The sequence below is a fragment of the Lathyrus oleraceus genome, chromosome 1 (genome assembly GCF_024323335.1).
Source record: "Lathyrus oleraceus cultivar Zhongwan6 chromosome 1, CAAS_Psat_ZW6_1.0, whole genome shotgun sequence".
Classification (NCBI taxonomy): domain Eukaryota; kingdom Viridiplantae; phylum Streptophyta; class Magnoliopsida; order Fabales; family Fabaceae; genus Lathyrus; species Lathyrus oleraceus.
Window position 1 is genome coordinate 99,993,836 of NC_066579.1, and position 13,775 is coordinate 100,007,610.

Genomic DNA, 13,775 nt, shown 5'->3' on the forward strand with positions numbered 1-13,775 from the left:
TATATATATATATATATATATATATCTATATATAATATTTTTTTTTTTTTTTATGGTCTAAAGAATACTTATATAAAATCTGTTATTAAGAGCTGATTTAACGGCGTATTTTGTAAAAACTATTTTTCAAGCTTTTTTTCATTATATATATATATATTATATATATATATATATATATTATATATATAATATATATATAAATATTATATAAAAACTGCTAATAAGAACTGATTTGACGGCGTATTTTGTAAAAATTATTTTTCAAGGTTTTTTCATTTATATATATATATATATATATATATCTTATATATATATATATATATATATATAGTATCTATATAGATAATAGAGAGAGAGAGAGAGAGAGAGAGAGAGAGGAGAGAGAGAGCGAGAGAGAGAGAGAGAGCGAAGAGAGAGAGAGGAGAGAGAGAGAGAGAGAGAGAGAGAGAGCGGCGAGAGAGAGAGCGAGAGAGAGAGAGAGAGAGAGAGAGAGAGAGAGAGGAGAGAGAGAGAGGAGAAGAGGGAGAGAGAGAGAGAAGAGATAGAGAGGAGAGAGGAGAAGAGAGAGAGAGAGAGAGAGAGAGAGAGCGAGAGAGAGAGGAGAGAGAGAGAGAAGAGAGAGAGAGAGAGAGAGAGAATCCTCTAGCATGTGTATATATATTTGTAGCATATATATATGGTTTTTTTACCGAGATAACCCAGCTTTTTTCGAAAAATTCCAAAATACCCCACGTTTCAAAAAAATTCCCAAACTACCCCCTTTTAGGAGGTGTCGCCAATTGGATTGGCGACTCCTCTAAAACTTAAAGGGAGGCGCCAATTGGATTGGCTAGGGCACGTGCCCTAGCCAATCCAATTGGCGCCTATGTGTAATTTTTAAGAGGAGGCGCCAATCCAATTGGCGACTCCCTTAAAAAAGCCTCAAATGAGAAAACCTCAAACATAAAAGTTGTAGATCTTTTCAAGACAATGAATTTGGACATAAATTTTGCATTATTTGGATTTTGTTTGAGAAAGTTATGGGCAGTTGAAGTTGGACTACTGAGTTTTTCAACTGTTATCTGACCTATAATGTTTTGCATTATCGCATGTGTTTCTTTTAGAATTATGAAATTTTGTCCAACATAACATTTTAAGTATACATCTCAAATTTTGCAATGCACTTGGTCCCACCTCAAAATAATTAAAAATGAGTGAGTTAGGTCCTTGCGAACTTGACCCAAAATTAGGGTTTCTGTCAAAACATGTGTATGTGAATTTTGCCAAAAGGGACCAACTTCAAGCCCTTCTGTTTGAATGATAAAACCCTCAAATGACAAAACCTTCAACATAAAAGTTGTACATCTTTTCAAGACAATGAATTTGGACTAAAATTTTGCATCATTTGCATTTTTTTTGAGAAAGGTATGGGCACCTGAACTTGGACTCTTTGACATTTCAATTATTATGTGGCCTATAATGTTTTGTATTATGACATGTGTTTATTTTTAAATTATGAAATTTTGTCCAACATAACAATTTAAGTAGACATCTCAAACTTTCCAATGCACTTTTTCCCACCTCAAAATCATAAAAAATGAGTGAGTTAGGTTCTTGGGTAGTTGACCCAAAATTAGGGTTTCAGTCAAAACATGTGTATGTGAATTTTTCCAAAATGGAGTTTAGACAAAGAAACCTAATGTTTGGAGTTTACACAAAGATAAATTTGATATAATACGACTTGATATTAATAAAATTTGGAGTTTACACAAAGAATCCTAATGGTGATGACCGGGATCACCTAACTGACCTCCGATCCCACATCCCCTAGCTACCCTAACCCTTGGCCCTAACCCACGTTGACGATTCTGCACCGGTGTTTGTTCATATGAGGGGCCAGGAGCGTCATTACCTCCTACAGGAGAAGATCCGTTGAGGTATTTAGCCAAGTCAGCATAGTCTTCAGTATTCAATGATGGTGTAGCGGCGTAACTGAGCTCATGACCCATGCCAGAGAAGTTGGGATGTGGTTGACTCATGGATGGGCGACCGGGACGGTTGAAGGGAGACATGGGTGTGAATGATGCGTCTAGGAAAGGTTGTTGGGGGTGTTTGGAAGAGATATGGTTGTGGGATGTTTTGGTTTTGTGATGTTTGGGCTTCTTGGCTACGGTAGGAGGAGGGGCGGTTGGTGTTTTGGCTAAGGCGACTTTGGTAGGGTGATGGTGTGGGGGCGAAGCGATGTTCGGTCTGAGGTTGATGGTCCATTTGTTGGTGGTGGTATGGGGTATCTTCTTGGTATTGGGGTTGGATGAATGGCATGTTTTGGTTGTATGTTTGTGTGTTTGTGGAACGGAAAGTTTGACGGATAGGTGGTTGTGAGAAACCGGGTTGAGAATGTTGTTGGGGGTTAGATGTTGATCCTTCTTGTGTGTAACTTGTCTGGCGTGGGTCGTAGAGGTACATATCATCGACGATGAATTGAAAACCAACCGATCTGTACCAAGCCATATAAGTACGACTTGGTTTTACCTCATTTGGCATGACAGCGTCAGTTAAGACATGGTCATGACGGTGCTTCCACTTGCGACACTCTGATCTTGCGAAGGTTTGCCAAGGGTTGAAGTTCCATTGGTCGTTCACTTTACGCATATGCCATTCTCCTAGACTAGCTGGGGGATCTGGGATATTCTGGACCATACCGAACTGCAGCTTCACACGATCGGTGTTGTGTATCTCCACAGTTGTGAACCGTATTATCGGTGTGCATGCTGTCCATACGGCTGCGTCTTCTGCGTTGACCTCATGCTCATGATCCAGATTAAGGTATGGACACCAAATGAACTGAAATGTTAAAGAAGATAGGATTATAATGAATGTAGAAAAAGTTAACATAATATGACGAAATAATGAAGTTATTTTGCTTACGTCTGTCGGTCGAAGGTGATCCAACAGGTTGCGATACTGAGTAATACAGTGTCTCGGACATCTGCTGTAACTCATACCACGTGCCGACCATCTACACCAAAAATTTAAACAAAATTAGTTTGAGGTAATAAACTTTAAGGAAGTAAGTAAAGATATAGCAATTTAAACAACTTACTTTTTTGCATATGGAAAAGTGAAAGGGTTGTTATTGACCGGTGCTAGAGACGGTAGTCTTGACCAACCCCATGCTTGTAGCAACACAACACATCTAGAAAATGTAGATGTGTCTTTGTGGGAATTTTTGCACAACGAACTATAGAGATAGGCTAGACAAGCGGATCCCCAACTGTAACTACCTATTCTATCTACATGTCTAAGTAGAGGTAAGTACATAATATGCATGCTAGAACCACTACCTTCGGGAAATAAAAAGGATCCTAATAACAACATAATGTAACACCTAGTTTTTATTATTCGAGCATCTTCGATAGAATGCTCATCTAAATATAAACTATTATAATATGACTTTAGGCGTGAGAGTAGTATACCTTGACCTCTAGCATTATCATCTAACAAATCAGTTTCTAAAAGCTCCATGCAAATTAAATTTGAATAGTTGGTCTTACCATTAACAACTTTGCCTTCAATTCGTAGTCCTAAAAGCATGTAGACGTCTTCCAACGTCACGGTACACTCACCGGTTGGAAACCAAAATGTGTGTGTCTTTGGCCTCCATCTTTCGCATAAGGCTAGAATGAACTTGTTATCTATAGACCAAGACATAATCTTGCTAATATGACCAAAACCGGCGAGTTCAACATAAGGTTGAATCATCGGGTCCATTGGGACAAATTCGTGGACTCGAGTTCGAAACCTTGATACATCCTATAATAGAAATAATATAACACTTGACTAAGTTGGTATTTCAAAATAAAATGGGGTTGGTGAAGATGAAAGATAAAAAGTTAAAAAAATAAAAAACTTACATATGTTGCGATGTTTGCAACTGTTCCTCTGTGTGCTTCGCCCATTGTGAGTAAAGACATATTGTTGGGGAGTTGGTGTAGATGAAATTGGAAGATGTTGTTGAAGATGAAATTGTAAAAGAAGTATTGTAGAGGAAGTAGTGAGAATGTTGGTGTGGAAGAATTGTTGAAGGAGTGGATGTATTTATAGGCAAATGGAAGAGAGCATAAAAATTTGTGTTTGCATGGTGTCTCCACCTCATTTGGCGACCATGTACAAGCATTAAGTGGAGGCGCCATTCAAATTGGCGACACCATAGGGCCATGCATGCAAGGCTAGTTCTGAATGCTTGGTTTCGAGGTCTGATTGCATGGGGTCGCCACTTGAATTGGCGACCATGTACAAGCATTAAGTGGAGGCGCAAAACCATTTGGCGACACCATCTGCATGTCTGACACATGGCAGTCTTGTCTCCTGCATGCTGAACAAGTCACTTGTGGATGGCTTGCATGATTGACACATCATCTCTGACTATCTTACATGTCCGACATGTGTCTGTCTTGTCTCCTGCATGCTGATGACTAACTTCTTGATAGCTTGCATGGTTGACACATCATCTCAGACTGTCTTGCATGACTGACACATCATCTCAGAACTAGCTTACATGTCAGACACGTGGCTGTCCTGTCTCCTGCATGCTGAAGAGTCACTTCTTGATAGCTTGCATGGTTGACACATCAACTCTCACTGTCTTGCATGACTGACACATCATCTCAGAACTAGCTAGCATGCTTGACACATCATCTCAGAGTAGCTTGCATGACAGACATATCATCTCAGAACTAGCTTGCATGCTTGACACATTATCTCAGAGTAGCTTCAATGTCCGACACATCATCTCAGAACTAGCTAGCATGTGAGACACTGATACCATCTATTTAAGTGTCTTACTATCAACATCCAAGACACTTCACTCACATTCATCTGCACTTGCAAAATAGTTTTCATCTCCACAATGTCATCTTCATCATTATATAGTGTCAACGTTCACTGCAACGGTGAAACTTTTGAGTCTGAGCTTCATGGTTTTTGTTTTCGAAACACTGATACCATTAGAATCACGATCAAGAGAAATGCAACCTTTTTGCATTTGAAAAAAGAATACAATCCTTTATAGGATCAGATATTGTGTCAAAGATCACATATCAAAATCCAATATTTTTTGAGAATGGTCAATGCAAGTTTTTCCCCCTTAAGGTACGAGACGATGAAGATGTTGAAAACATGTTTGTTAGTCATGAACATTCAGGCATGGATTGTATCGAGTTGTACATTACTCTACAACCATGTATACCGTCTCAACAGTCTCAACTAACCGATCAGGATGAAGCTGGTGAAGATGATGCAGATGATGCATAATGGTCAGATGAACTCAACCCAGAAGCAGAAGTAGAAGTCGACGTTGTTGATGAAGAAGAAGAGGAGACCGAGATACAGGTTGATCACATGCTGAACAACGACGATGAAGATGATGCTCAACCACCACCAATACCTCCTAGTCATGCCTACAATCCTCCTAAACATATGACAAATATGGATCTTCACGACGATGAAACATCTGACAGTGTCTTCTATAATCCGTATCCGAGACCAGTAGGCGAATTAAAGGTGGGAGACATGTTTCGTACCAAAGAAGAATGTGTCTTGGCAATCAAAAACTTCCACATGAACAACTTTGCTGACTTTACAGTGAAACACACTGATTCTAGAAGGTATGTTATCGAATGTCGTAACATGCTTTGTAAGTTTCGTTTGGCTGCATCTTACAAGAAGAAAAATGACTCTTGGGAGATCGCTTCAATAGACCCACCGCACAGTTGCATTGCAACTAACGTTGAACAAGATCACCGTAAACTGAGCACATCTTTGATATGTCAAGACATTCTGCCATTGGTAAATAAAGACCCATCAGTGAAGGTGAGTATAATTATATCCCATATCCGAACAACATATAATTATACTCCATCTTACAAGAAAGCATGGATTGCGAGGACAAAGGCTGTTGAACAGGTTTTCGGCAACTGGGAGGATTCATTCAAGGAATTGCCACGGTTTTTATGGGCACTAAAAACTTATGTCCCAGGAACTGTGGCAATTATGGAGACAGTGCCAACAATGATGCCAGACGGAACCTGTGCTACAGGTAATAGAATATTTCACTGTCTCTTTTGGGCATTTGACCCGTGCATCAAAGGTTTCGCTTTCTGCAAACCTCTCTTGCAAATTGATGGCACTTGGTTATACGGAAAATACAAGGGTACTTTGCTCATGGCGGTTGCACAAGACGGTAACAACAATGTCTTTCCCATTGCCTTTGCTCTTGTTGAAGGTGAAACGGCTGGTGGATGGGGTTTCTTTCTTCGACATCTCAGAACGCATGTCGCTCCTCAAGCCAATCTATGTTTGATTTCTGATAGACATGCTGGCATTGAGAGTGCCTACAACAACCATGACAACGGATGGCATGATCCTCCTTCTACACATGTCTACTGTATCAGACACATTGCACAAAACTTCATGCGTGCTATAAAAGATAAGAATCTTCGCAAGAAGGTGGTAAATGCTGGGTATGCTTTAACTCAACCGTCATTTCAATATTATCGTGATGAAATTAGACTGTCTAATGAAGACGTGGGGAGATGGATAAATAACATACCAGTAGAGCAGTGGACAAGAGCATTTGACGGTGGTTGTCGATGAGGCCACATGACAACAAACATTGTGGAATGCATGAACGGGGTTTTCAAAGGAATTTGAAATCTGCCGATAACCGCCTTGGTAAGATCAACCTATTATAGGTTGGCTTCTATGTTCGCAACAAGAGGTGAAAGATGGAGTGCAATGTTAATGTCCAGACAAGTATTCAGTGAGTGTTGCATGAAGGTCATGAAAGATGAGAGCATCAAAGCTACGACACACGCTGTAACAGTCATTGACCGTCATAGACAAAATTTCAGCGTCCAGGAAACAATGGGCAACAACGAGGGGAGACCAAATTTAGCCTACGCTGTTAGACTACACAGAAGTTGGTGCGATTGTGGAAAATTTCAGGCCTTCCGCATACCTTGCTCCCATGTCATTGCAGCATGCGCTTATACTCGTCAAGACGCTTACACCCATTTATCTGATGTGTACAAGGCTAACACCATCATGAATGTATATAGTCAAAGCTTTTCAGTACTACCAATGGAGGATTACTGGCCTCCATATGAAGGAGATATTGTTTGGCACAATGAAGAGATGCGTAGAAATAAGAAAGGAAGGCCAAACAGCACACGTATCAGAACATAGATGGATTCCACAGATAAAATGATAAGATTATGTAGTATCTGTCGTCAACCAGGACACAACAAAAACAACTGTCCCAATCAAGGAGCATCATCTAGATCTTAAGCTTTTTGTAACATTGTATTTCTGTAACAATCAATCATTATATATCATTAAGTTCTTGTTACAACGAGTTTCATAGCAAACATCAGTACAAAACATCTGAAAACATAAATAATTCTAACTGATTACAACAATCAAATTAATATCGTCTCGACCGAACATCATTTCCCTAGCATCCTTATCAGTCTTCATTAGCACCCAACCAAAGATACTGTCAAGTCTCTCAATACTTCTGATTTTTTCCCCTTCTGGTATTTTACCGTCTAACCATCGAACCAGCTCCCTCTTCAGTTGATCTAACGTGGTGATGTTCCAAAACAGCATCAGCAATTGAGGTTTGTCTCTCGCATAAATCACCTTACCGTATCGGCAACGAACACCAAACATGATAGCCAAATGATTATATGAGTTGTGGAACAATTGGTCACACAACGCATCTATTTATAAGACAAAAAAGGCATTTTATGAGGGAGTCGCCAATTGAGTTGGCGCCTCCTCTTAAAACCTACACATAGGCGCCAATTGGATTGACTAGGGCACCTTCCCTAGCCAATCTAATTGGCGCCTCCATTCAAGTTTTAAGAAGAGTCGCCATATGAACAACTTTCATGTTCATCAAAAATCCTTTTGTTACTTGGAAGCTCATCATTCATTTCAAAACATTATAGGTCATTTTGACAGAAACCCTAATTTTGGGTCAAGTTCGCAGGGACCTAACTCACTCATTTTTAATTATTTTGAGGTGGGAACAAGTGAATTGCAAAATTTGATATGTATACTTCAATTGTTATGTTGGACAAAATTTCATAATTCTAAAAGAAACACATGGGATAATACAAAACATTATAGGTCAGATAACAATTGAAAAACTTAGAAGTCCAACTTCAACTGCCCATAACTTTCTCATAAAAAATCCAAATGATGCAAAATTTATGTCCAAATTCATTGTCTTGAAAAGATATACAACTTTCATGTTGGAGGTTTTGCCATTTGAGGCTTGTTTAAGGGAGTCGCCAATTGAATTGGCGCCTCCTCTTAAAACTTACACATAGGGGCCAATTGGATTGGCTAGGGCACCTGCCCTAGCCAATCCAATTGGCGCCTCCTTGCAATTTTTAAGAGGAGTCGTCAATTCAATTGGCGCCTCCTCCTAAAAATGGGGTAGATTGGGAATTTTGCTGAACATTGGGGTATTTTGGGAATTTTTTCGAAAAACTGGGTTATCTCGGTAAAACAACATATATATATATATATATATATATATATATATATATATATATATATATATATCTATATCTATATATATATATATATATATATATATATCTATATCTATATATATCTATATATATATATATATATATATATATATATATATATATATATATATATATATATATATATATTATATATATATATATATATATATATATATATATATACACTAGACAATAATTATCGAAATTCACATGGTGTAATGAGACTTACATATGGTGTCAATTTTAGTAGACTGTCATATGACAAGGACTTGCAGGATCCTCTAGCATGTGTCCCATGAGACAACGATAACAACTACAAAGTTCTAGGTCTTTGAAAATCCTAAGACATCACTATAGAAGCCTATTAACGGCCTCACATTTATGTACACATTATTCTATACTACAAGTCTCACACTTATTACCACCGATGACTTGAGCATCAAAGTGTTTGTAGACCCCATTTCACTAGAGATAACAATGAGAATTGACCCTCTTTCACCATGGTCCACGACGAGAACATGTCCATCATCAATAGAGGCTTACAATGGGAACATGTCCCTATTTCACCAAGGCCTACATTGGGAACTAACCCATATTCCATCACGGTCTAAAACGATAATCAACCCCCTTCCATTAAGGCCTACAATGATAAGTCCTAATAAGCATTATCATTCTTAACAAGCCCGCCATCGCCATTGAGAACATGATTACTAAATAATATTAAATGGAAAGATATTAATAACATATTTTTTCTTGAAATGACAGTCACCTTATTTTGTTTCTCATTGTTGAGGATTTCATGACCTCTTTTTGTTTTTGATCCCTAATTTTTTTCTAGACCTCTTTTTTAAAGCTTTCCATCCACCGGGATGCCCTAATTTTTGCCTAAGTCGTCTTTTGTGTTGTTCGACTTAGAGGACTTTTCTCTTTTGATTTTTCCTTTGAAATGTTGTGACTACCTTGTTATTGTTTGTTGAGGAATAACCACTACAAACCTTTAGGATTTTATAAACTTCTTTGACACTTTAAGATGTGTTCGAAGTGTGTGGTTGATCCTCAGGCGGGATGACATGTAGAAGGACTGATTCTCTTGAAATTTGAATGCATAGTCAAACTATCTGAACATAACTACCTTGTCCTTGGTTAAGATTAAGGGTTTTTAGATAAAAAAAACACCAACTTCTAGGCTCAAAGTGGTTGACTAGGGATTAATTCCTTATCTCTTCAGTGTTTGGGGATTTAAAACAACGCCTTACATCATCGGCAAAGTTTTCTTTGAAAGCACACCACAATAATTATGGATATTTCGTTTTCATCCTCCTCCCTCCAATTTTTGCCAAAACAACAGTTTGATTAAGAAAGTGGATGTGAGTAATATTTTTTTTTCATAAATGAAGGGAAAATAGAAAGAGTGAATACAAATGGATTGATTCAGAAATTGCATGATCATTTCATTAATATTACCATTAAAAACAACAATGTTTTTAAAATAAGTAGCATATAACTGACAAAGAAGATACAAATGCAAATGATAAAAACAACCAAATGATTGCCAACATTGAGGATGACTTTCTGTCTGATCCACTGACTTTAGGAGATGCCTCTTGAGGTCTTCACACTTATCAGGCGAGAGGTTGACGTTCACCATCAGGTTTCCTTCTGGAAAGGATATGTACTTTTTATCGATCAACTGTTGAACTTTAGCTTTGAAAGCATCGAGTGCACTATTGATCTGACGTGATATCCACACTGCACATCAGGATTATACCTAGGTAGGTATGGTTATGGCAACATATTTAGAGGCTTGGGATACACCAATGAGCTTTGAATCAGAGGGTGCAGAAGTTGATTGTACGTAATGAGAATTGGATCAAGAGGAGTATTCCTTCTTTCCAGGTTGTTGCGAGGCATATACTGGCTCTGATGCTGATTCTGATATCCCCGGCCTTGGGCTTACTGATTTGCATGAAGAGCGATCCAAGGTTGTTGGTACGACACTCTAGACATTACTGGTTGCCCACAAGGATAATGTGGCACTAGAAAAGGTGACCACTGAGAAGATGTGGGATCATAGGGTCTTATTGGTGCACCATGGGAATACTCAACATCTTCCATAACTCCATTGATTACATCCTCTTCTTCCTTTTGGGAACCTCTAAGGGATTCAGTGTCGCTGGTCTGGCTACTCGAGGCACATTGGATTCTTCCACTTTTGAGGCCTCTCTCGACGCGTTCTCCTACTTTCACAAGGTTAGAAAAGTCTGATAACGCATTTCCTACCATCATTCTAAAGTATGGGCTTTTCAAAGTATCCATGAACATGTCAACCAATTCTTTGTCTAAGAGTGGTGGTTGCACTTGATATGCCAATTCTCTCCATTGTTGCGCATATCCTCTGAAGGATTCATTGATCTTTTGCGATAAGCTTTGCAACTACCTTCAATCTAGAGCCATGTCCAAATTGTATTTGTAATGCTCCAAAAAGGCATTGGTTAAATCCTCCCAAGACTGAACGTGGGTACTTTCTAACCCACTTAAACTGTCTTGAAAGCAATTAATCACCACCTTATCATCTTGAGTATGGGAATTCATTTTTTGAAAGAATATCACCAAATGGTGTCTTGGACAGCTATCCCCTTTGTACTTCTTGAAGTTGGGTACTTTGAATTTTGGAGGTATAATCAGGTATGGAAAAAAACACATGTCATCCAAATTCAACATGCTAAAACCTTTCATAGCCCTAAATCATTTCTCCTAGTCACGACCTATTTTTGTGACTTCAGCCACTTGAGAATGTAACACCCCTTTTTATACCCCAAAATACTTAACATATAATCAGAGTGAATAACCACGCATATAAACAAAAGGGCATCACATCGACGTTTTCAAAAACTACAAGCTTTCAAAAACCAACATCGTTCATCATCAATATACAATACACCTGGTCATTTAAAATAACACATTTCAAATATCATGAATCATCAAGAATATGCGTTCGCAACGGAAAATAATGAATACTCATGTATTTCATAAAATGATCCATGTCCCATACCATGATCATCTCTCAATAATCTCCTAAAGATAAAATAAAACCCTATCCAGAATATTTGGCACTATGGCCTCTCAAACAGCAAATGCAATTAAACATGTTCACAAGTAATAACATAATACATATCCAAATAAGACATGAGTTCAATACTACTAATCTACCCCGTGTTACATGACTAGAGTATTGACTCACTACCTAGTCTCTAAACCAAAACACGGAAACTCTTCGGCTAAATCTCGAGTGAGCTACCGTCCACTTACTTCAGCAATACTACTCTTGAGTATCTGCACGATTCCATGTAAAGCAACATTCAAACAGAAGGGTGAGAATTCAAATCATTATAAAGAAGTATAATAAAGCACAATGATTAAATCAACAATTAAAGGAATTCATCACACCTTGTATAACCATGTAAATAATACTAACAAACATTTATTTCACATGTTTCAAACATCCATCAAAACTCAAGAAGTATAATATTAAAATCCAATACTATATTCCCAAATATACACATAACTACAATTATCACATAATCACATATTTTGCCAAGTTATGTATCCAAACATCACAAACTTCAATTACCATATCTCATACACACATCACAATCACACCAATGCATACATTCAATTATCACATAACTCTAATATGACTCAATGCAAGACATGTGACTCTATGCATGTGGTACCGCAATGTGAACCCAATGTTTCACCGCTTTCCGATTCAATATCTAGAATCCAAGCCACACTTCCGATCCAGACAAGATCAAAGCCACTACGTCTATTTCCAATTAAGGATCAACGCCTGCTATGCCTATTTCCATTCAAGGATCAATGTCTATTACCATGTGAACCCACAGTTTCACCGCTTCCACCATGAAGTCGATCATGCCATGAATGAATGTACAAATACCAACAACATATGCAATTAAGATCATCTCTACCATCTTAACATTCCACATATCATCATAATTCAACTCTATGAGTTATCCACCAATGGTACATATACACATTCATCACAAATCCACTATTCACATATATAAACTAATTATCAAATACACACAATTAGATTTCATTTCGAAATGATTACAACATTTAAAATCCTCAATTTTCCCTTTTTCACAGCAAGTAACCGATTAACGTATTTTGGGTAACCCGTTACCCTGAAAACAGAATTCAATTCCTAGGCAGATTTTTTAACTAAGTAACCGGTTAACGTATTTTGGGTAACCGGTTACTCTGAAAACAGAATACAATTCTGGGCAGATTTTGAACTAAGTAACCCGTTAACGCTTTTAGAGTAACCCGTTACTCTGAAAAACAGAATTCCATATTGGGCATATTTTTAACTAAGTAACCGGTTAACACATTTAGGGTAACCGGTTAACACCTAAACAGATTCAATTTCTAGGAAAAGTTTGTGAGCACGTAACCGGTTAACACTATTATAGTAACCGGTTAACACGGGTTAAAATCTGAATTTTTTTCTTAACGAGAGAAGTGGTGCTACAATAGAAATTATCAAATTGGATTCTCAATTCATCCCTCAATTCCACCCATTTATCAGTTCCAAACATAATTACTCATCACAAATCAAAGTTTACTCATCAAAACCTAACAATTCCCAAAACCGTAAAAATTAGGGATTTCAACCTAAACATATTACTACCCATTGCCCCAATTATACTAACCCATAATAATAAGGATTCTCCCCCTTATCTCTTCAATTTTCTGGAAACCTTAGCTTCTCTCTTGTTCTTTCCCTCTTCTCCTTACTTTTCCTCTTTTCTTTCTCTGTTGCCGTCAATGATCAAATGAATCCTACTTCTCACTCTCATCACCTCTTACTATTATAGTATTATATTTGGGCTTAAAGAATGATACCTCTAATTTAATTATTAGGCCCAATAAGACCTAATATTAAAATATCTCTATTTAGTTCAAATAAATTGAACCAACACAGTATACACACCAAGTTAATTAATATAATCAATTATTATACTACCTAACAACCAATTAATTAATTAACATTCCAAATAAATAAAATAAAATATAATAATAATAATAATAATATAAGAAATAAATACTAAAATTGGGTTGTTACAGAGAACACTCCACTTTTACCACAAAGTGGACACTCTGAGAATT